This window comes from Podarcis gaigeae, assembly GCF_964106915.1.
Source record: "Podarcis gaigeae genome assembly, chromosome: 3".
Lineage (NCBI taxonomy): Eukaryota > Metazoa > Chordata > Lepidosauria > Squamata > Lacertidae > Podarcis > Podarcis gaigeae.
In genome coordinates, this window is record NC_139680.1 from 28,539,424 (window position 1) to 28,562,993 (window position 23,570).

General features: G+C 45.5%; 1 long non-coding RNA gene across 1 annotated transcript; it reads right to left on the reverse strand.

Moving 5' to 3' along the window:
- Nucleotides 1-637: 637 nt before the first annotated feature.
- On the reverse strand, nt 638-23,482 carry LOC310840826. The gene is made up of 3 exons (XR_014562179.1): nt 23,124-23,482; nt 2,858-2,940; nt 638-844 (listed from the first exon to the last, which is right to left on the reverse strand). It is a non-coding gene; the product is annotated as an uncharacterized lncRNA (long non-coding RNA).
- Between the last annotated feature and the right edge of the window lie 88 nt (nt 23,483-23,570).

The following is a 23,570-nucleotide window of genomic DNA, read 5'->3' on the forward strand; positions in this document are numbered from 1 at the left end:
ATGAATTAAACAACTATTGTTAAGAAGCTGTAGAAGGAGTTAAAGGGGCTTGTTTTGTTTCTACGCAATCAGGTAGTTTATGAAGGCGCAGGAGCAGAACAAGTAAATAATAATAAGAAAGTTGGCAACAGCATTTTTAAATGCATACCTTGAGCTGTCACAAAGGCTTGGTTGGAGTAGTTAACAAATGTAAGACCACCCCAGACCACCTTTCTCTGGACACCCTAGCATTTGTAAATTTGGTGCATGGACCCCTTCAGAAATGTTAGAAAGGAATCCCTTGTTTAAATGGGCATTGGCAGAAGTCTCTCAAAGTTCTCAGAGGCCCTACTGCACCATATTTGATGAGCAGTAGGGTGCACCTTCTGGGGGAAATGTGCCCCAAATTGATTTTTCGCTGGGTCGCAAAGTTAAAAGTCTTGTCGTTTGCTCGTTTCTGTCTCCAGAGATAGGACAAAAGTTGTTCCAGGGCAGGGGGACACACACCCAACTTTCTGACTTTTTAAGAAAACAGTGTCAGTGCGTCTGACAACCGCCTATAGAATGAAACATCCTCTCTGCTAGAGGAAAAAGTATTAAACCAGTGTTTCCAGAAATAGGTATTGGTTTGCACTGAGACAAATATACTTACCACTTCCTAATAAAGAATGTGCAAGGAGCCATTCTCTCTTCTGTTGAAACACCTCCGCACTATCTTCTTAGAAAATGTAACCACATGTGCTATCAAGCTTCTTGAACTGGGGTTTTAAATACAGTGATGGAAGTGGTAAGTTCTGAAGTGCAGAAGCTCATCGTGACGCCCCCATAGCCACGTTCCCAAAGAGAGTCCAAAAGATGCAGGCAGCTGTGTTGATCCAAATACACACACACACATATGTACACAAATATAGACCCACCAAAAAGCAGCAGTACGTAGCATAATAGGATCAGCTCACAATCACCAAATAGAAGTTTATAGAAGAAATTCAACTCGAAAGACAAGTGGAGCTTTAACAAAAGCTGAGATGAAACCTTTTGTTTTTATTAGAAATGGAGACAATCTTGCAGAGTAGTGTTGCCATTTAAACGGATAACCTGAAGTAGGGACCCCATCAAAGGAAAGGAAAAAGTATCTAGCCTCTGCATTAATGTCTTCCTCATTCTCTGGCTCCCCTCCATTCTGAAATTTACTAGACTAGTCTAGCAAACCGCTGTGACTTGGTGCAACTGCGTGAAGGAGGAGGATCTAATGAAAATACTTTCTACGAAGGTCATTTAGCATTCTTAGCTAACAAATGTTATAGCGCTGAGTTCTTCCTAAGCCCTCAGCATGCTTGCTGAAGACGAGAGCCCATGAAGTTATTAGCTGCTATCACTGATCAATGACCAGTGGTGGTACGGTGGTGGAGACTTGGGCAGGCATGAACCTTGAGATTCTTCAATGGGAGTTTCTACATCAGCATAGTGCCTGAGGATCCCCCAGGACCCTCTTGAGATGGCTGGAACTGACGGTGTGTGACACTGATGTTGGAGAGAATGGCCTGCTAATCTAGGCACTGTGAAAGCAACAACAGAACCCCAAACAACAGAATAGGCAATTTGTCCCAGAAATTATTTGGACGGGTGCTGCAATATCACCCATCATTTACTGAACTTCATGAAGGTAAAAAATAAAATAAAATCCAGCATTATAGCCACAGGTAGTTCCTTGCCTCAGAGCGACTGTTCTACCAGCAATCCTAAGGATGGCAATGGCTTTTGGATAGGTTCACAGGCAGACAGTGGCCATGCGCATAAAGACAGTATGTTTGTGGAGGATCAGTTCCAACAGCCAAGTGGACATGGGGTCAAGAACAAGGGTTGCTGCCACAATCCCGCTCCTTCAGGTGTGTTCAGTGTGCCTACAGTCAATGCTTAAAGAAGGCTTAGCATTTGCACCTTTAAAATACTGTGATGTGTTTGTGGGTGCTAGACTTCTCCTAAATCCCAAGGACCAATAGGTGCTAGAATTCAATTAAGGCTTGGGTGTCAAAAGCTAATTGGGAGAAGCTAGTCTCCTGTGTGAGATGATAGCTAGACCTGTGTGTATTTGGGCTGTGTGTTAAGCCTTTTTAACCCTCCAGAATTAGCATGAGTGAGAAGCTAACTTACCAAACTGTGTATTAAAGGTAAAGGGACCCCTGACCATTAGGTCCAGTCGTGACCATTAGGTCCAGTCTGGGCTTGCGGCGCTCATCTCACTTTACTGGCCGAAGGAGCCGGCGTACTGCTTCCGGGTCATGTGGCCAGCATGACTAAGCTGCTTCTGGTGAACCAGAGCAGCGCACGGAAACACCGTTTACCTTCCCGCCGGAGCGGTACCTATTTATCTACTTGCACTTTGATGTGCTTTCGAACTGCTAGGTTGGCAGGAGCAGGGACCGAGCAACGGGAGCTCACCCCGTCGCAGGGATTCGAACTGCCGACTTTCTGATCGGCAAGTCCTAGGCTCTGTGGCTCTGTGGTTTAACCCGCGTCCCAAACTGTGTATTAGGCACTTCTAAATCTTAGGGAATCAACATGGGTTAAGAGCTGATCAAGACAGATTAATTTCCTTGTAGGTGGTTGCCTGGAGGTAATGACTCATCAGCACACAGTAATGACATATGTGTAAATAAACCATATGTCATTAAGACATCAGTCTCTGCTGTGCCTCACAACATAGACCATGGTAGGCGTGCCTGGTATCCCTGGAATCTCACACTGCTGTCAATATTGGAGTGGCATGTAACAATACTTTTGCGGGAAATTTATTGTACTTAATTTCACTTTCCCCAGTATCTTCCCTGTAACTTTAGAAATATTTCTGCCACAGCAAACATTTTCAACTGAAATTTACCTGTTGTACAATCTGAGGAATAATATGCATGGTCCTTCATTTCAGACATTGAACAATGGAACCAAACTTGTTCTCTGGGAAGTCTTTAAGAAAACAGAGAGTGGTTTTTTAAGCCAGTCTGCATTGTGCTTTGATGTCTGAGAGCACACAGGCGCTGAACAGAAGCTCAGCATCACCGATATTAAGCGAGTGCGATGTCTCTGGTGGGTTCTTTTCGTGGAATCAAACAGACTCCTCCTCAATCTGCCAGGACTTTAAATACGGAACAGCCTGGCCTGCAAAGGATGCTTAGCCAGTCTTGAATTATCGGATTGCTGAAAGAAACAAGACTGCAAAGAATTGGAATATTGAGTAGGAGAGACGGGGGGCAACTCACCACGCTGTTTCACTATGTGTGTCTCCTCTGTACAATAAGAAGGGGGTAAAACATCTTTGCAGATTCAACGGAACTATGATACATGTACGTCGTATCTTGTCAAAAAATGTTCAGCAGTTTGTATGTGTGTTTGCAGGAGATTGCTGGAAAGAGGTCTCTCTCTGCACCATTTAACGTGCTTTGCTGTTAAAGCAGCAGATATCACTGATTAATAACAAAAGGGTTTTCTTTTCTCTTCCCCCTGCCTCCCCCCCACCTCCGCCTCTTAGGGATCAGAGCCGTTTCCCACCCTCTCTATGCAAACCCAGCAACACAAACTGTGTCCATTAGCATTTCAAGGGACTTCCTACTAAAGAGCGGCAATAAAGCTCCTCTCCGTGGGTAAAATCCGTTTTGTCCTCTCTGGTGACATCTGTTCTAACTTCTCAAGCCAAAAAGGAAACCAGATAATGCCACAGAGCCTTTTGATTTACTGTATTGGCACTTGCAGCAATGTGTCGAACTCTTAAAGCATGTAACCCTAGTGGACGTACATGGCTGTGTCAATGGGAACATCTGCATATTCCCACCACATAGTGTGAACGGAAGGAATTCCAGAATTCCCTTCCCCGGCTTTTTCACTATCACACTTCACATTTCCATTCTTGCTTGGTCTGCTGTTGGACAAAATGTATTTTAAAACACCATCACCACCACTTTTGCTGTGTATAGGCTGCTGGTGGTTTTCATACCCTCCAACATTTATCCAATGAAAATAGGGACATCTATTATTATTATTATTATTATTATTATTATTATTATTATTATTACAGTGGTACCTCGGGTTACATACGCTTCAGGTTACATACGCTTCAGGTTACAGACTCCGCTAACCCAGAAATAGTGCTTCAGGTTAAGAACTTTGCTTCAGGATGAGAACAGAAATGGTGCTCCAGCAGCGCAGCGCAGCGCGGCAGCAGCAGGAGGCCCCATTAGCTAAAGTGGTGCTTCAGGTTAAGAACAGTTTCAGCTTAAGAACAGACCTCCGGAACGAATTAAATACTTAACTTGAGGTACCACTGTATTATTATTATTATTATACCTAGCCCATCTGACTGGGTTGCCCCAATCACTCTGGATGGCTTATAAAAACATAATAAAACATTAAACATTAAAAAAACTTCTCTATAAAGGGCTGCATTCAGGTGTCTTCTAAATGTTGTATAGTTACTTATCTCCTTAGCTTGCAGGGTTGCATAAGAAAAAGAAGAGTTTGGATTTGCTATCCCACTTTATCACTCCCCTTCAGGAGTCTCAAAGCGGCTAACAATCTCCTTTTCCCTTCCTCCCCCACAACAAACACTCTGTGAGGTGAGTGGGGCTGAGAGACTTCAGAGAAGTGTGACTGGCCCAAGGTCACCCAGCAGATGCATGTGGAGGAGCGGGGAAGCGAACCCGGTTCACCAGATTACGAGTCCACCACTCTTAACCACTACACCACACTGGCTCGCCATACCATCCGACATTTCTCTGATGAAAATATGGATGTCCTACCATACCCTCTACCGTTTCTCCAATGAAAACACGGACGTCCTGAGGAAAGTGGGATATTCTGGGATCTAATCAGAAACTAGGACACCTTCTGAAAATCCAGGACTGTCCCTGGAATATAGGGACACTTGGAGGGTCTGGCTCTGAACCCCTCTTTTCCCACAAGTTGGCTTTCATTCATAACACAATAATAATAGTCAAGCAGACAATCAGCCCAGAATGGTAGCCTGCACCAACCCAGAATTATTATTTTTTGGTGCGGGGGGCGGGGGCAGAGAGACATGGGAATCTTGGTATTTTTACTTCAGTTACAGACGCCCGAACAATGCAGGATAAAAGAACAAATTTAAAACGTGCAGGATTCTTACTCCTTTATACCATCTGTGCTGTATAGGCCTTAGCTCTTTTACATTGGTCATCCTGGGAACAAAAAGCTGAAAGCAGATTCCAGCAGTTTTTCCATTCACTATTCATTCAGAGGTTCATCAGCTCCATATGGATTCAGCCAACTGCTGTGTTAAATCAGAGGCCTTTCCCAGAATTGACATGGTAATGAAGTCATGGTATTGCTTGCAGAAAAGGCCTCTATAGGTATTCTACTCTTCAACAAACCCAGCCTTTTCACCCTATTCAGTCCCCAAAATAGACTCAAACCGTTCCAACATCTGTGAACTGGGTTCTGGCCGTTGGGTGAGCGATATGTTTTATGACACCAACATGTTTTAAGCGCTGGTTAACACAACTCCTACATGGTCCTGGGAAAACGCAACAGATTCCAATGTATGGGGCACTTGGTAATACGTACTGCATCCCCTTTTTATTCATTTGCACTCAAAAACATATTTAAACCTCGCACTTGATCTGTAACCCGTGATCTTCAGTGTGAGTCTTATAAACATTGTCTTTGATAAGAAACACACTTAGGGTTAAAAAAATAAAGCTGCCAAATAGTTTAAAGGACAAATAGTTTGAAAGACATTCTAATAGCTAATGAACCAGTGCCTTTTTAATAGCTGTCAACGTTTCCCTTTTTTTAAGGGAAATTCCCTTATTCCGAATAGGATTCCTCGCAAGAAAAGGGGAAAGTTGACAGCTATGGCCTTTTTATCAAGTTGCAAAAAAAGTTTGCATTCAGAGTGATCAAGGAAAAGGGAAATACATGATTTCATGGTACACTATCTACAGATCAGGCAGACCCTGATCAAGAGATAGTGATTATTAGCTTGTGAAAGCACATTTCTGCTTATCCATCACCCGCTGGATTAGTAGCGGCACATGCAAAAGCCACATGTGCAAAACCATGTGCATGTAGATCTCTCCCAAGAGTCGAGCAGATGCCTGGGTCTTAAGGCACCCGGGATTTTAAAAGGTGAGCACCAGTACTTTTGAACCGAGCCCAAATACTATGCAACAATTGCAAAAATGCAAATGTAACCTACAGACAGCTGCAAATTATGACAACTGCTTACTGCTGCACAAGTAAGGGCTAATAAGCACAGACGTGTCTCTCTCCACCCCAACTTCTTTTTCTTTGCTTTTACAAAGTCAGTGAAAGGTTGGGAGGAAATGCTCTGGCATTCATGAAAGGAAAGACACATGCACACAGGTGTGGTCGACAGATGGATCTTGCATAGTAGATTACTCAGAAAAGTTTACTTCCCATGATGTAATTCTACTGCCTGAACATTAAGATGACAACTGCTGAGTCACACAGAACTGGCCAGTCCCATGTGATCCTGCGCTTGCAAATTCTTTGAAGTTTAAAGTACAACCGGATAGAAAACTCAAAAGAACTTTGCTTTAAAAACACAGCAAGGGACAGAAGAGATGGTCTGTGTGTCACGTTAAACCACTGTTTACTCTAAAGCAGCCTTGGCTTCCCCAACTGTGGTTTGCTTGAAAGAAACAAATCACAAATGCTGCGTCATGCGCCATGCTAAGCCAGCCTCAGTTTTTCCTCCTCATCCACTTTACTTTCTGGTATAGCACAAGCGGGAGCAGGGAAGGAGCGAATCAGGACACTGCTCTCACACATTACACTATAATTTAAAATAAATTCTGGCTTAATGTGACATCTGAACCTGGTCTCTGTCTTAAATATAATGAATTATACTGTATAGCTGTTTTCCTTATTAAAAGAGGAGAGGAGAGAGGGAGAGATTACATATCAGAGACAACAGTTACATACTACTACATAGATTTACCCTGCATAAACATTCAAAACAATTCTGTAAATTTTTGTGTGGACCGCATAAAGGTTGTCTGCAATAAAGGGCCCTTGTAAATCTGCCCCTCATTTCTCAAACACGTATGTTTAGTTGGGATGGCCATGACAAAACTAATAGTTAAGATAAGCATCACATTAGCTCAGTTGGTTAGAGTGTGGTGCTGACATCGTCAAGGTTGCAGGTTCGATCCCTGTATGGGGCAGCTGCATATTTCTGGACTAGATGGTCTTCAGGGTCCCTTCCAACTCTATGATTCCAAGAGAGGCACATTTCTGAGTCTCCCCCACCACCATAATTTCAGATACGACAGTGCATTTGCTCTTTGCTCTCGACATTCATTGGGTTAGGCAGCGCGTTAGCACTGAATTTCGGAATACTCATTCCTGGCTTTGGTGCCAAGAAAATCGTGATGAAGGGCGAGTAAAGATATTGGGTCCAAAGCAGGAGAGTCTTTCATGCAGTCTTGGTGTGTGAGGCAAGAAAAAACCTTCTCAACCATAGTTTGTTAAGGAGCTTAAAATATATATATATCCTACGGTACAATGTTGGCTGAAATTTCTTTCTAGTGTTAATAATGCTGCCTTTACATAGCTAAAAAATAATAATTGCCACTGCCGTATTTAGAATTAGTGAATCAGCCAACTGAGGGCATCAGAGACTGTTTGTTTAAGTCCCGTACAATATTCTGGGAGCATAGCGTCTTTCAGCAGCTATATTTTAAACATGAACCAACCAAATGACCTTTGTTGCTGTGCCCCAACTTTTACCTCTGGCTGTACCCACCAATGCAAAGTGGCCCCTGAAAGGCTGATCAGGAAGAAATGTGGCCCTCAGGATGAAAATTTCTACCATAACCCAATTCTTGAGAGGAAAAGCAGGAGTCTCCATTATGCCAACTGCCCATGAAACATGTTGCAGATGGCATTGTATGAGATCTTCAGACATCACAAGAGGTGAACACAGTGTGGATTTGAAACATGAGGGTGGCATCCCAATGGCTGGTTTCCCGTTAACTGTGGGAAGAGAGAATGAGGTTCCTGTGTCCTTGCCCACATCCTTGAGAAGAAACCAGGATCTTCGGTGTTATCACCAGTTTTCGTAGCCTTTGTCAATATATAAAAACACTCGTGTCAAACTTTACAGGCTCCTTTGATAAACAGCAAGGCGGCTCTTTCATAGAGCGTTGCAAGTTTCCAGGGATTAGGGTGAGTAATTCTCCTATTGTTGTTGAAAGCCGCCATCAGTCATACTCAGCGTTAGTCAACTGGTCCAAGCACATTGCAGAGCAAGAGCTGGGATAGTGGTTTGATCATAAAGAACCCAAATAGAGGCTGAAAGAAAGGGAAACAAGGTAGTATTCGTAGGCTATATATATATAAGCTACTCCTCCCCCAACTTTGCTTAATTTATTGCATTGTTTTTTGAGTTAGGCTACATTTTCCATCCGTTTTCTTTCGGCATTCTTCGTTTCCCTGATGGCCGACCCCTGCAGTACCTCCCATGCAGATCTTTTTAAAATGCTAGACATCGACTTAACAGGGAAGGATGCTTGAGAGTTATTAAATGGAACAGTCTCCAGGATCAGGAAAGGAGTTGGATCTGACAGAGTTCCCAAGCTGCTTATACATGTCCGTGTGAATAACATTCTTATTAATCTGTTAATTCTAGACTCAAGATGCATTAGCACGGAGACAAAGAAAAAGGTTAGCCCTCTCCTCGCGCAGCCTCGGGCCTTGTTTGCTTATCACACTTCGCTGCACCACCTCACTGAAGACAGACCAATGTGTCTTCATCTACCGCAAACATAATCACTTGGTTTCGGCCTTGGTTGTTAAGAGAGTTCGGATTCTCTGCTACAAACTGATGCTGGTTGAATCCACTTGCACCATGCATCTCACTGCATTGCCTGGCTTTTTGAAGGCAAAGGAAGCTCGTCTAGGTCAGTACTGACTACACTGACTGAGAGCAGCACTTCTTCAGATTTTCAGGCATGGTTCTCTCCCAGCCCGACCTGGAGATGTTGGGGATTGAGCATGGGCTTTTTCCAAGCAAGGGAGAGGCTCTGCCGCTGAGCTAGTCCTTCCCAGGAAGGCATGCCTTCATGAAGCATAGCATGTCAAGGTTGAAGGTTCGATCCCCCTATGGGACAACTGCACGGCAGGGGGTTAGACTAGATGATCCTCAGGGTCGCTTCCAACTCAAGAGTTCTATACAGTGGTACCTCAGGTTACATACGCTTCAGGTTACAGACTCCGCTAACCCAGAAATAGTGCTTCAGGTTAAGAACTTTGCTTCAGGATGAAAACAGAAATCGTGCTCCGGTGGCGCGGCAGCAGCAGAAGGCCCCATTAGCTAAAGTGGTGCTTCAGATTAAGAATAGTTTCAGGGTAAGAACAGACCTCCAGAACGAATTAAGTACTTAACCCGAGGTACAACTGTAATTCTATTATCTCTCTCTTTCAAGAGAAATAAAGTGTCTCGAGGTTTTTATTTTTTTAGGTGTAGAAACAAAGCTCATGAAAAACGATGCTGTTCCCTATCCTGTCCTTTTTGCCACATTTGCTTTGTTGCGCGTGCCTCATCTGAGCAATATCAATTCGGTGGTAGACACACACTGAGAAGGGAAACTTTTTTGCCAAGGGGATTTAAGACCTACCTTCCCCATGGAATTCCTGCCTTTTCTTCCACAGTTCTGTATCGCTCCGTGGAACTCTCGGCAACCAGATGGAGAGGCTGTGGCCTCAAATTAATTTTGCAGTGGTGCTTAGTCTTCTTGGGTTACACAAGCGCAAAAAGAAGGTCCTGTTCTGCATCTGAAAGATTCTGGGACTTTGGCAAGCCACCTAAAGAAGGGAACATCAGGAGCATGGCACAAAGGATGTGCATAGGAGTTAACAACAACAACAACAACAACAACAACAACAACAATTTATTATTTATACCCCGCCCATCTGGCTGGGCTTCCCCAGTGACTCTGGGAGGCTTCCAACAAAATATTAAAATATTGTAATGCATCAAACATTAAAAGATTCCCTAAACAGGGCTGCCTTCAGATGTCTTCTAAAAGTCTGGTAGTTGTTGTTCTCTTTGACATCTGGTGGGAGGGTGTTCCACAGGGTGGGTGCCACTACCAAGAAGGCCCTCTGCCTGGTTCACTGTAACTTGGCTTCTCGCCGGGAGGGAACCGCCAGAAGGCCCTCAGCGCTTCTCCTGCAGGTCTTGCCCCCATTGAAGTACAGTGGTACCTCGGGTTACATACGCTTCAGGTTACATACGCTTCAGGTTACATACGCTTCAGGTTACAGACTCCGCTAACCTGGAAATAGTGCTTCAGGTTAAGAACTTTGCTTCAGGATGAGAACAGAAATGGTGCTCCAGCAGCGCAGCGCAGCGCGGCAGCAGCAGAAGGCCCCATTAGCTAAAGTGGTGCTTCAGGTTAAGTACAGTTTCAGGTTAAGTACGGACCTCCGGAACGAATTAAGTACTTAACCCGAGGTACCACTGTAGTTACTGAGACTGAAGGTTTTGCAGTCGTCGTCCCCCCCTCCCAATAATGAAGAAAAAACCTTGTTTACCATAGAAGTAGGCCAGTCACTAGGAGCAGTGGCAGCTCTTTCAAATCTCCTTAACCTCCCTGCCCCAAGAATATATATCTGTAAATGTTTATGCATCTATCAAAAAATGGTGATTGGATACTGACAAAAAGAGCCTAATTGATCTTTTGCAACTATTGTAAATTTTGAAAAAACAAAAACTCTGCCATTCCCAGCAGACTACATACTGAATGAACTTCAACTTTTCAATCGGTCTAGTCTGGAAGGATCAACTGAAAAAAACAGCACGATAAAAGTAGACTACTGCATTGTTCCATTTCTGCAAATAATCCAGTTATCCCACATCTAAGACAGGAATCGTTTCGAATTTGTAAGCCCGGGTTTTAAACCTCCTGGAAATAATTGTTTCCTACAGAGCACCCCTGAGCTGTGCTAGCATGTTGCCATGAGCCAGGATTGTTGAAATTATATGGGAACCCTGCAGGCAACAGCTGGGTCCTGCTACATATTCGAAAATGACCGATAATAAGCACCATGGAGATTCCCTTAATACCAGTAATAGCAGTGTCAGTTAAGTCACCCCGCAGAAAGCATGTGTTTTACGTTACTCTCCATTCCTGACTTGGTGGGTCAGAATGGGGAGCAAGCAATGCCAGTATAACAGACTTCCAAGTTTACTGAGAATTAGCTCATATATATAATCTGGAGATCTCAAACTTCCCCTAAAACTTTAAGCTGTAATGATGACGATGATGATGATGATGATGATGATGATGACAGCGACATAAATAATGCAGGGCACTTCATGCAAATCCGTCTTAACCCCACCCCTACTGCTAAGAAAGAAAGGTTGGCTCCTCACTCAAACAGCCACCTGGAACATATTTCCAAGATCTCCTTGCTAATCCAATTTCCCATCCACCACCCCAAAACCCTCCGACGAAATTGAAACGGCATTCTATGATCCTCATTCACTGGGGTCCTGCCCCTTGAAATCTGTCACCGAGGCTGTGGTGAACAGCATAGGAAGGCGCTTTTCGAAAGAATCGGGAGGTATTATTTTCAATTTAGTTGGTCCTATAATTCCATGAGCTGGTATCTGCAAGCAATTTTCCAATAGACTATTCCCCTGCCTAAAAAGCAGAGACATCACCTTGCCAACAAAGGTCCATATAGTTAAAGCTATGGTTTTCCCAGTAGTGATGTATGGAAGTGGGAGCTGGACCATAAAGAAGGCTGATCGCCAAAGAATTGATGCTTTTGAATTATGGTGCTGGAGGAGACTCTTGAGAGTCCCATGGACTGCAAGAAGATCAAACGTATCCATTCTTAAGAAAATCAGCCCTGAGTGCTCACTAGAAGGACAGATCGTGAAGCTGAGGCTCCAATACTTTGGCCACCTCATGAGAAGAGAAGACTCCCTGGAAAAGACCCTGATGTTGGGTAAGATGGAGGGCACAAGGAGAAGGGGACAACAGATGACAAGATGGTTGGATAGTGTTCTCGAAGCTACCAGCATGAGTTTGACTAGACTGCGGGAGGCAGTGGAAGACAGAAGTGCCTGGCGTGCTCTGGTCCATGGGGTCACGAAGAGTCAGACACGACTAAACAACTAAACAACAATTCCCCTGCCCTGTAACAACTATAGTTGTTAAGAGGCCATTTTCAGGATTCTGTGCGCCTTTATATGCTATTGTATGGGTAGGACTCTTAATATGTAGATCAACTTCTCCTCTTGCTGCAGAGAGTGTGGCACAAACCAGATTAAAACACTCTACACAAGGAATGTTTAAAAGCCACTGCTGCCTCTGCCTCATGAATTAGTGAAAGGAGGGGGTTCTGGAGGGTGGGTACTATCACTGAGAAGGCCTGCATCCAAGCGACAATCTTGCAAAGGACTAGCAAAGTCTCCTCTGAAGATCTTAAAAGATCAACTTCGTCTGCCCTGGGGAGGCTTCTAGGTACCTGGTTCCAGGTTACTTATGGCTTTAAATGCCTGCAGCAAAACCTCAGAATTGAGTCGGTAGCTAAAAGGCAGTGCCTTTTAGCTACCGACTCAATTCTGAGGTTTTGCTGCTTAAGGCAGCCAATGCAGATTTTTCTCAGTACGATGTAATATGTGTAAAAGCTCAGCATCCTCAGTTGGTAGAGCACAAGACTCTTAATCTCAGGACCACTGGTTTGGGCAAACACATTAGGCAAAAATATTCCTGCATTGCAAGGGCTTGGACTAGACTGGTGGCTCTAGAATTCTGAGATTCTATCCTCGCAACTGCAATATTGCACTAATTCCCTACTTTTGCTGTTACAGTTCTTGCCATACAGTTGGTATGTGGGTCAAACTTAAGGAAAAATTTAATGCATCTCAACAGACAAAGATCTGGTCCATCATCTCTTTTAGACTGGTCTCTGCCAGCATCTTGGAGAATTCTTTAAAAGTCATCCATTGATGGTATTTTTTCGCCAGTGTGTTTGGTTCTTATTGCAAGATCAGGATTTCCCTTGTGCTGGTGGGGTTGTGGAGTCCATAAATTTTGGAAACGAATTATTGCAGAGATCAGTACACAATGTGATTCTAGGCCCTACTCTATGTGTTTTATCTGTTTTTGATAAAGGCGATGTGGATCTTATATGTAAACAGTTAATTGTATATCTGGCAGCTGCTCATTTAGTAATTGCTTAGGGCTGGAAAGATGCTTTGTGTTATACCTAGATAACTGGTTCAAGAAAGTTATGCTCTCTGCTATTTCACAGACATTGACATGTAATCTTTGTGTTGCTAGGGGTTACGCCAGGCCAGGCTTCCTCAAACTCGGCCCTCCAGATGTTTTAGGACTACAACTCCCATCATCCCTAGCTAACAGGACCAGTGGTCAGGGATGATGGGAATTGTAGTCCCAAAACATCTGGAGGGCAGAGTATGAGGAAGCCTGGGTTATGCTGACCCTTCTGATTTCACCTGTTTGGGGAGTTATTTATTAAATATATGACACCTGCAGTGACATAGTTGGCAAATTCCTTCAAAATATGAGTTTGGCAGTGTCTGTAAACAGGCAAGACCTTTCTTCCCTCTTTGCCCCATTTTCTTCATTGTAATTTGTGTTTTTATACCCTATTTATAATTTTATACTTTTATAATTTCATAATTGTACCCAGTTGATTTACTTACTGGTTGTTGTTGTTTTTTTAAAAAAATCTTTTTACTTTATCATAAAAATTTCATTGTGTTGTATACATATGATTTTGTTGTTCATGTCCATTTTTCTTTTTGTGTATATTGTCTTTAGAAAAACAATGTAATGTAATATATAGATCACCATCACAATGTGTCAGGCCTTAGGGAATCCTATACCCCTCTCCCCACCCCCATGGCAGGCTGCCAGGGATTAAGTAGACAAGAAAGCTCTTACCAAGTCTTTTATTCAATATTCACAGAGAGAGGCTTAGGAATGCTGTCTCTTGGAGTACTGGCATTGCTCCGGGTAATCTCCACTCCCCCTTCTCTTCTCATTCGTCCCCTGTGCCGCCGCCCCCTTAGGGGGCAGCTTAAGGCCAATTGCCTCTTAGCTCTTTGCTCTCCCACTTTCACTGCTCGCCAGGTTCTGGGAGAAGGGAGGTTTGGAAAGCTTTCTAGTGATGACGTGACAGGCAGCTGCTCCTGCTCAGCTTCTCCCCCCTCCTCTTCCCCTGTTATTTCCCAGCTTTGCCCCTCTTCTACCTCTGAGCCGTGCCCTTCTGCAAACCACTGTTGTAAATCAATACTGCTTCCCTCTTCTCTGGAAGGTTCCACCGTTCCTCTTCAGCCCAATCCCTGACACAATGCTGTGTCCAGGAACGGTTGCACTCGGTGCACCAACCAAAATCAATAATTGTTCCAAGCCACTGAGATCATGTGGACCTGTAGTGGTGGATCTAAGTGCACCCGAAAACTAGGCACTTGCTCCATAAGATGGAGTAACCCCCCCCTCCAGAGCTGGTACACCGCCCAATTCCTGATCCAGGGAGTAGCGCGTCCATAATGCCCAGATCTTGTCAGACTTCAGTCACCATTTAATACCTTTCAACCAGCCCATGACTGCATGCACACATCACTTCCAGACATGTGCAGAAATTGAGGTGGGCATCATGAGCATACTGACACCTTGTCCCTAAATGACTACCTACCACCACTGATATTAAATAATATTGGGAACAAAAGCTTGCCGTGCCACCTCCTCACACAACAGCAGGTTGGTTGGGGCTGATAGGAGTTGGGAGTTTGAAAAGATCTGGAAGATGCCAGGTTGAGAAAGGCTGGCACACACCAATGCATCTCAAAGCCTATTGCAGGCTGAAAAGCAAAGCATATGTATATGGTTGGATCCTGGACATGATCATACTTTGAGCAGACCCACTGAAATCAATGGGACTCAAGCTGGCCATGACTAATGTAGGACCCATAGATTTCAGTGGGTTTACTCTTCAAGTGTAATTTATGTCCAGGATCCAACTCAGAAAGAGAAATGAGAAACAGCATTTCAAAAGTATAGGAAGCGAGGGTGCCAACTTGAATAATATATGGGGGGGGGGGAGTCCATGTAAGCCCTGCCACACACAAGCCATCACAAGATGTGGAACACGTATAATAAATAATAATAATAATAATAATAATAATAATAATTTATTTATACCCCACCCATCTGGCTGGGGTTCCCCAGCCACTCTAGGTGGCTTAAAAAAAATTAAAATACTGTACTACATCAAACATTAAAAGCTTCCCGAAACAGGGCTGCCTTCAGATGTCTTCTAAAAGTCTGGTAGTTGTTGTTCTCTTTGACATCTGGTGGGAGGGTGTTCCACAGGGTGGGTGCCACTACCAAGAAGGCCCTCTGCCTGGTTCCCTGTAACTTGGCTTCTTGCAGTGAGGAATCCGCCAGAAGGCCCTCGCGTTGGACCTGTGTCCGGCAGAACGATGGGAGTGGAGACGCTCCTTCAGATATGCTGGACCAAGGCCGTTTAGGGCTTTAAAGGTCAGTCCCAACACTTTGAACTGTGCTCGGAAATGTACCATTTAAATGACAATGCTCATCAACTGAGGGCGCTGCCCCCCTCAAATGCTTTATGGGGGGGAGGTGAAGGAACCTTGGCCCTTATTATAGGAAGGTTTCTCGTTTTGGTATCCATTTTCTAAAGCGTCCTGGTAAAGTATTGGTTCACTCTGTCTCGGATAAGGATTGTTTATGATACATGGGGAGAGGGGGAACTCAAGTTCTCAAGTTACCGCAAATAGCAGTAACAAAACAGCAACATATTCTGCATCTGAACCTTGCTTCTTTTTCTGCAGGGCAGCCAAACCTTTAGAAACGAAAAGCGCCGCGGTTTAATACGAAACCCTTGCAAATTTACACACACACCCCCTGCACACACATCTGGCTCTTCTCTGCCCGTCAGCCTCGCATCCGCTCGGGCGACGGAGGCGTCTGCTGCCCGCCGAGGAAGCCGCGGCCTGGTCCGCCTCCCCTCCCCGTCGTGGAACTGGAGCCACCGGCAAAGTTTACGCAGAGCAGCACGCGACCGGCGTGTGGCGGAGAGTTCGCAACAGCGGCGCCTGGTGTTCCGCAGAACCGGGCGCAGAGGCGGAGGGAGGAGACACAGAGGGCGGGGAAACCGGGGGGTGGGCGGTTGGCGCTCTTGTTACCTCGGGGATAGGCGGCGTGGAGGAGTCCAGAAACCTCGAGCAGAGGCTTTGCTGTGCGGGGGTAAAAGGGGAGCTGGAAAGTCTGCTCATAGCAAGCAAAGGTGTGCGCAGTGCAAAATAATAATAATAAAAAAACTGAAATGGAATATAGAAAGAGGAAATGAGTCAGCAGCAAACTTCGAGGGAGACGAGCGTGAACGAGTTTGCACATCTAAGATCACCAAAGTGAACGGGGGGGGGGAGATACCGCTTGTGAATGTAGCTTGGTAGCGACGCACTAGTTCTACCACCACCCCTTAAATAAAAATAAAAGCAATTAAGTTGATGGTGACAACTCTGAATTGTTTCCGATGGCGAAGTTTTCGAAGGTGCCTTTGCGTCCCTCTCCCACTACTCTGCGCCCAGTTACAAGAGGCGGCGGCAAACAGCAAAGAGCACAATGTGTTTCTTGTTACGCAGCCCGGCCCGGCTTTCCCCTTTCTCTTTCTCTGTATGGGTTACATGGTAATATTAAGCTGCAAGTTTAAGTTCTGGACAAACAATCTCTTGTTGCATCTCTACGGCGCGGGGGGGGGGTGATGAATTCCCACAGATGATGTTGATTTCAAGCATCATGATGGCTGGTTGGTGTGTATGTATGTGTGTTTTGTGTGTGAGTGTGTGGAAATGGAAGGAGGGAAGTGGGGCGGGGAGGGGGAAGGAGGAGAGGTCAGTACAGAAAAGAGCTTTGAAGGGAAAAGGCTGCCTACAGCAGGATTGTTTCTACAAGCTAATTGTACTGAGTGCAGCTGCACAAAGCTGGATCAACAGTAATAGAAGGCGGCGCAGACTTCCTGACGCCAGCCCTGCAGAGCTCCCACCAACACTGGCAATTCCAGATTGTTTTCCAGACCTTATCTCTCCCTAGTTAATTTCTTTCGCTCGCTCCAGTTTTGTGACCGGAACAAAAGTAACAGCAGAATCCTTTGTGAAAGCAGGGGAAAAAAAGGGGGGGATGCTGTTCGAGATCAGTACACTTCACAGATTTCTGCAGCAATATTTCGCAGGCATTCCTCTCTCTCTCTCCTACCCCAGCCAGCGCGCGCGCCTCCCAGAGCTGTCCTTCTCCCCTCGTTTTCTAAAACTTTTCTCTCTTTGAACAGATGGGCAATGCGATGCAAACAACAGTATAAAAAAAAAACCAGTTTGCAAGTCACTGCCCTGGCTGTAAGTCGGACAGGGTTCACCCAACCCCTGCCCTGTGCAATTCTCGGTCTACTGTATTTACAGTGCAAATTCTATGGCGTGTATGCATGCGCAAGCAAACCTTTCTCCAGGTAAGCGCGTGTGGGACTGTGTAGCGACTCGAAACACAAGCATGTGGGATTCTGTCAAGAACCAGAAAATGCTGGGATCCTGCAGGTTCTAGTAAGAACACCTTTGCATTGTTGCGGCACTGTAAGAACTGGTTTTGAGTTTGCAACCCCCCACCCCGCTTTAAAAAAAATAGTGTTTCATCCCCGTCTTTCGGCTGTTTCCACATTAAAGCCACTCTCCATTAGTGTGTGAGAGAGGTTTGTGAACTCCGCGAAGCAACGACTTCAACCTTAATCATTCATCCAGGTAACATGTTCCTAAGAAAGCAGAACCACTTGCCTTGCAATTAAATCTATAGTAGTTGGTTAACAGCGTGGTGCTGATAATGCCTGCGTTGTGGGGGGCTGGGCTAGATGATCCTCAGGGTCCCTTCCGACTCTACAATTCTATTATTCTATATAACTTTAAGTACATAGACCTGTTTTTAATACAAACCCCAAAAGAAAACCCCTTTCTTTTGAGTGTCTATGGGATTTTGGAGTGCGCGCCCAAAATGGATTGGGGAACAGGAAACTTTTTGCATCCGCGAAAGTCACTATTATTCAACTCCCCACCCCACACACGCAACAAAAAAATAAATAAATTTCCATGATCCTTATATTGGACACATAAATACACGCAAATGCATATGTAACCTGTGCCAGAAATTATCACGGGACTAGGAAAATATCCCAGCCACAGAAGCAGTTTAGGGGTGCAACCGTGTTGCGGCGACGCTTTCCGTTCTTGCGCGGCGGCGCAGACTGGCGGCGAGCGGTGTTTCTCTCCGCGCGCTGCGTCCGCAGAAGGAAAGCCTCCGGGGCCCGCTTCGCTCCTTCCGCGCGCGCGCGCCAACACGCCGTTGCAAAGAACGAGCAAGCGGGAGGGGGGGGGAGTAAAGGAGAGCGCGAGCTGCACTGCAGGTGCGGGTGAGAAAAAAAGCGCGCCGCTGCTGCTGCCAAGCCTGGGCCGGGCCGGGCCCCGCCTTTTGTAGCCTCCCCCAGCCCCGGGCCGAGCCCCGGTCTCCATGGCAGCCGCCTGAGAGGCGCCGCCGGCCTGGACCGGGAGGGAGGGCAGGCAGCGGGGGAGCGACGTCACGGGGCTGGCGCCGCCGAGTCGGGCCCGGCCTCTGGGTGGGAAGGAAGGAGGGAGGGAAGGCAGGCAGGCGGTGGGAGGCCTGCCCGGAGGAGCGGGAAGGGAGCCGCAGGAGGAAGGAGGCGCTCGGCTGGGGCGCGTACGGCGGCCTTAGGGGAAGCCCCCTCTGCAGCCGCCGCTTGCTGCCCGTGCCAGCCCGGGTGCAGGAGGCTGGGATTTGGGGGAGGGAGGGGCGGGACGTCCTTTTTATTGCTCACTTATGGGGGGGGTGAAAGGAAGTGGGTCGTGAAGAGAGAGGCCGGGCTGAGGGGCTTTCCCCCGCCACCCCTTTTTTGAGGCGCAGGAGCTCCTAAGCGAGATTCTTTGCACACTTAGCCCTCGTCCCCCCCTTGCAAGAAACAGCCTCTCTTTTTTTCTCACCACCTCACCCCCCCTCCAATTGTGTACCTCCCTCCCTCCGCCGCTTCCCTATAAAAGGAACCAGAGGCGGGTATTGGAAGGGACCCCAAGAGTCATCTATACCAACCCATAGCTGTCAACGTTTCCCTTTTTTTTAAAGGGAAATTCCCTTATTCCGAATAGGATTCCTCGCAAGAAAAGGGAAAAGTTGACAGCTATGTACCAAGCCCCTGCTAGGCTGGGATCTCTTTGCCTGCGTGAACCCGCGACCCTGAGGTTAAGAGTCATGGTCTCACTCTCCTCACGCCCCGGTGAAAGAGGAAGAAGATGGGCACCCATTGCATACATAGACGGCTCCCACGCCTCGTCCTCGCCCTCAAAGGTGGTGCAAACACTTTTTCCTCAAGCGGACTGTTCTCTTTCCTGCAACAGAAGAAGATCTGAGAGGGGAAAGGCTACCAGGCTCTGTCACTTGGATGGGCAGCTTCTACATCAGGCCCTAAACAAACTGTTTGAATTCCCAACCAATTTAACTCTGAAGCCATTATTAGAAAGGACTTCTTTTTCCTAAAGAGGAGGCACTGATTTTAGTCTTCAGGACACCACACAAGGATTTGGGGGCTTTTTCCATCTGTTGTGCCGTAAGGACGACATTTGCAAATAAGGAAGCAGTCTCCTGAGTATGGGAAGCCAGCATGAATAACTCTGGCTTAAAAGTTAAGCTAGTGCAAACCACCGGATCTGATCCAGATCAGGGCTATTGCCGTTTGAGTTGGCCTAAGCCGGGCAGAGGAAAACAAGCCTTTAACAGAGTTTGACTTACACCACACTTTTTGCCAGGCTCCTAAATTCTGGCAGGTTGCCATGCCACATGACGAAGCTGAACAGAGTTAGGATACAGCTTTTAAAAATCCGGCACGATCCCACTCTCCTGGAACAGCCATTTTTCAGAGCTTACTCCAGCAGAAGTTTCACTGGTCTCAGCTCAGTTGACTTGAGGCTGGCATATCTCCAACTGAGTTGGGGTTGGGGACTTGCTGCCAGCATAGCCCAGCTGAGCTGGGATTTAGTATGCTGAGCCAAATATCCACTGCATCTTAACTCATCCCAGCAGACCTATGGCTAGGATTGTACCCAACCTAGCTTGATGAGGTAGAAACAATCGAGCATTGAACCGGAGCGCTGGAATGCAAATAGGCTTGCAGAGCTGTACAATCTAGTTTAGATTTAGGTTGCAATGAGAATAAACCCCTCTGAATGCAGCAAGACTTCTGAATAAGCATGCATATGACAGCTTAGTTTCTGGAGAACACTAGTGCACAGTTTCTCAATAAAATACAATTGGATATTAAAGTGGCTTCCAACAGAAAAGAAAATGCTCGAGAAGATAACATAGCCCATGGTTCGCCTCAAGCACAGCAACACTTCAAAAGTATTTATAGTAATAAATTGCTTACAAAGGTTAATATATAAGTAATTGTGTAAATTTGGTAGTGGAAGTGGTAAGTGTATATTAAAGTAATTTTTATCAAAGAGTGTCCATCCACAACTTCTCTAGCACTGATTTCAGTGGAAGAGATTTAAGCATCCAAAGTGTTTCATAAATGTCATGTGCCAAATTAGTTTGGCTTTAACAATGGTTTTGGCCCTCTGTTTAAGATGCTATCCTCTGTATTTCAAAGTGACTGCAGTATATCCTGCCAGCCTACCTATTTTTTACCTTTCCCTACCTATGAATGTTCTTGGTTGTTATTTTTTTCCTTGAGCATACAGTAACAAACCAGTGATAAAAGTCTGTTCAATTTGCATACAGCCTCGTCTGAAATAAAAACATGAAGTGATGAAGTCTGACATAGCCAGAAAAATGTATCTCGGAAGACCTCAAACACAGGCTAAGAAATCAGCTGATCATAAGGAAATATTGTGGGGCAAAATCATGTGTTTTGGTGTGTGTTTTTACTAGCCATTGTACGTATTTAAGAAATAAAATTGTCATGAACATTATTTTGTTGCTAAAAGATACGGCTGCGATCTTGCATGTTGCTTAAGGCTGAAGTCTGAAAAGCACTCTTGTTAAGTAGCAACTCTCACTGAGCTCATTCACTTCTGAGTAAGCATACTTAGGGGTCATGCTGCATGGATCATGGCCTTCCACTGGATTTAAGTAGCCTAACAGCTGGATTGCAGTTTTAAAGTGCAGCCCTGTGCTTTGTTACTGAGAACTCTTCGGTAGAACTTCCGTATTATCTGCGTAGCATTACAGGGTCAATTAATCTTTTCTTTAGCATAAGGCATAGTAAAGCTTCAATTAAATGAGTGGTGAAGTACACAGGAAACACTACCAGGTCAGTTCCTTAGTCCACCTTGACCTGCATTGTCTACTGGCAGCCATCCTCCAAGGTTTTTCAGCCTTGGATGGGGATGCTAAGCACTGAACCTGTGCTATAACTCGGCATTATAGGTGTAGATGGGGGGCAGGTGCCCCCCTAAATGAAGTAAATAAATAAAAATACTTCATCATTGGCCAATTGTGTTGCAGATAACTCAATTCTGGCCCCCCCCAACAAAAAGCCTGTCCCCCTGGCCACGCCCACGCTCTGTACCCAGGTACCCTGATTAGGAATGTAAGTGGAGTCTTGTGGCAGAGAAGCCACATACCTTGGGGAGGAGGAAGAAGTGGGGAAAGGGTTGAGCGAGAGCAAGTCCAGGGACATATCTTGGTTGGTTGGTGGAAGCACCTACTGCCCTTCAACCTATTATGTTCCTTTCCAAGAACATGTAAGCTGGCACTCAGTGATTACAGCCACTTGCGTGGAGTGCAATTTTATTTCCCTTGCAGGGTGGGAAAAGAACGTTTACAAACAATAACGCCACATGAGGAAATGTCATCGGGATGTTAACAATCCACATCTTTTTTTTAACAACAACAAAAAATATATATAGGGGAGGAGACCACCTGTATTCATTATGGGAGAGAGTTGCTCACAAATTATGAGCTGGATCGAAAGGCAAAAAAGTGGGAGAGAGGAACATGAGGGATAGCAAAACCTGAAGACCTTCCAGTAGCCCAGAGAGGTCAAAAGGCAGAGGTGCCAATGTCTGATCTTACTTGCGCAAGTAATCTCCCTCAAAGCTAATTTCAAAGTACAGTATATATAGTTGTGTATGTGTACACACACACACACACACACACACTGCATTATAGGCAGCATAGATATTGCAAATAACCTCAAAACCACCCATGCACCCCTGAATCTAATGCTTACTGGAGGTATATTTATTTTCAGTGACAACCCGCCATGTCATAATTAAGTATAATGATCTATATGGTGTAGTGATTTGTTTTGAGCAGGCTTCGGCCATAGTTATCTTCAAGAAAAGCTTCACGCATCCAAATAAAGTAAGGCATTCATATTTGTCCTGTGATTCATTTATATCTATTTAAATGCCATGTATACATTAAAGGGGCACAAGCAGGAGTCTTACATGAACAATATATGTCTATAGGTACTACATATGCACGTTAGCCTAACGCTCTGAAATTTATAGCGTCGCTTAGCTAGCGTACTTGCGAAACTAAACAACTCCATCACCTCGAAAACTTCTGAATTTCTGCACCGCTGGCAGAGAGGGAACAGTTCCATTTAAGCCTCGCATGTTTGACAGATGTGCTTGACTAGGTTACAGTTACCCCCCCCCCCCCGCGGTGCCTCGGCTTCCAGCATCCAATGATGTCTTTTCACTAAAATAGCCACAAATAAACTATTCAGTTGTTTTAGCCAAATAATTACAGTATCTGACCGTGAGTGAGATCACACACACACACTCACATATCTCAAGGGAACTGCTTCAAAATAAGTAATCTGTGATTGCAAGTCTTGGGCCAATCAGGCTTGAAACAGACTGCCAGAGAAGACTGGAAGTTACTATCACTGCTGTTTGGTTTGCTTATAAAAAGAACTTGTATGTTCCCTTTTTGGTAGGCATTGCATCTAAAAACCACTCTTGCAGGTTCTTTAAAAGTATATATTATAATATTAACTCTGTGGCCCGTACATGGAAGAAAACTAACTTGTTACACTCATGGTGACAACTGTATATGATGCATCCTATGTCCAGTTGACACGCAGGAAGAGTGAGGTAGCCACAGCCACTGTGAGAGCAGGATGGAATCTCGTTGGCCTGATCCTGCAGGGCTCTTCTTGCATTCTTTTCTCAGGCCTGCCTCTTGGGAACCAAGCTGCAAAGAGCAGCCCTTTCCGCGCCTTCCTCTCCCTCAGAATGCTCTCGGTTTGACTCCAGGCTCGGCTCTTGCCTGTGCAGTATTTACTACCCACAGCTGTGCTTGGGGGCCCGCCCTGCTCTGGCAGGATTGGCTGTGAACGCGGAAGGCCCGAGCCTTCTCTTCAGCTGCCTTGGCGCCAGTGAGAAGTGCCTGCGCGCCTGACGGACGTGTCCAGGGTGCCCAATCGCAGCGCGCCCAGCCTGGATTTGTCAGCTGCTGGACGTGCGGTATAAA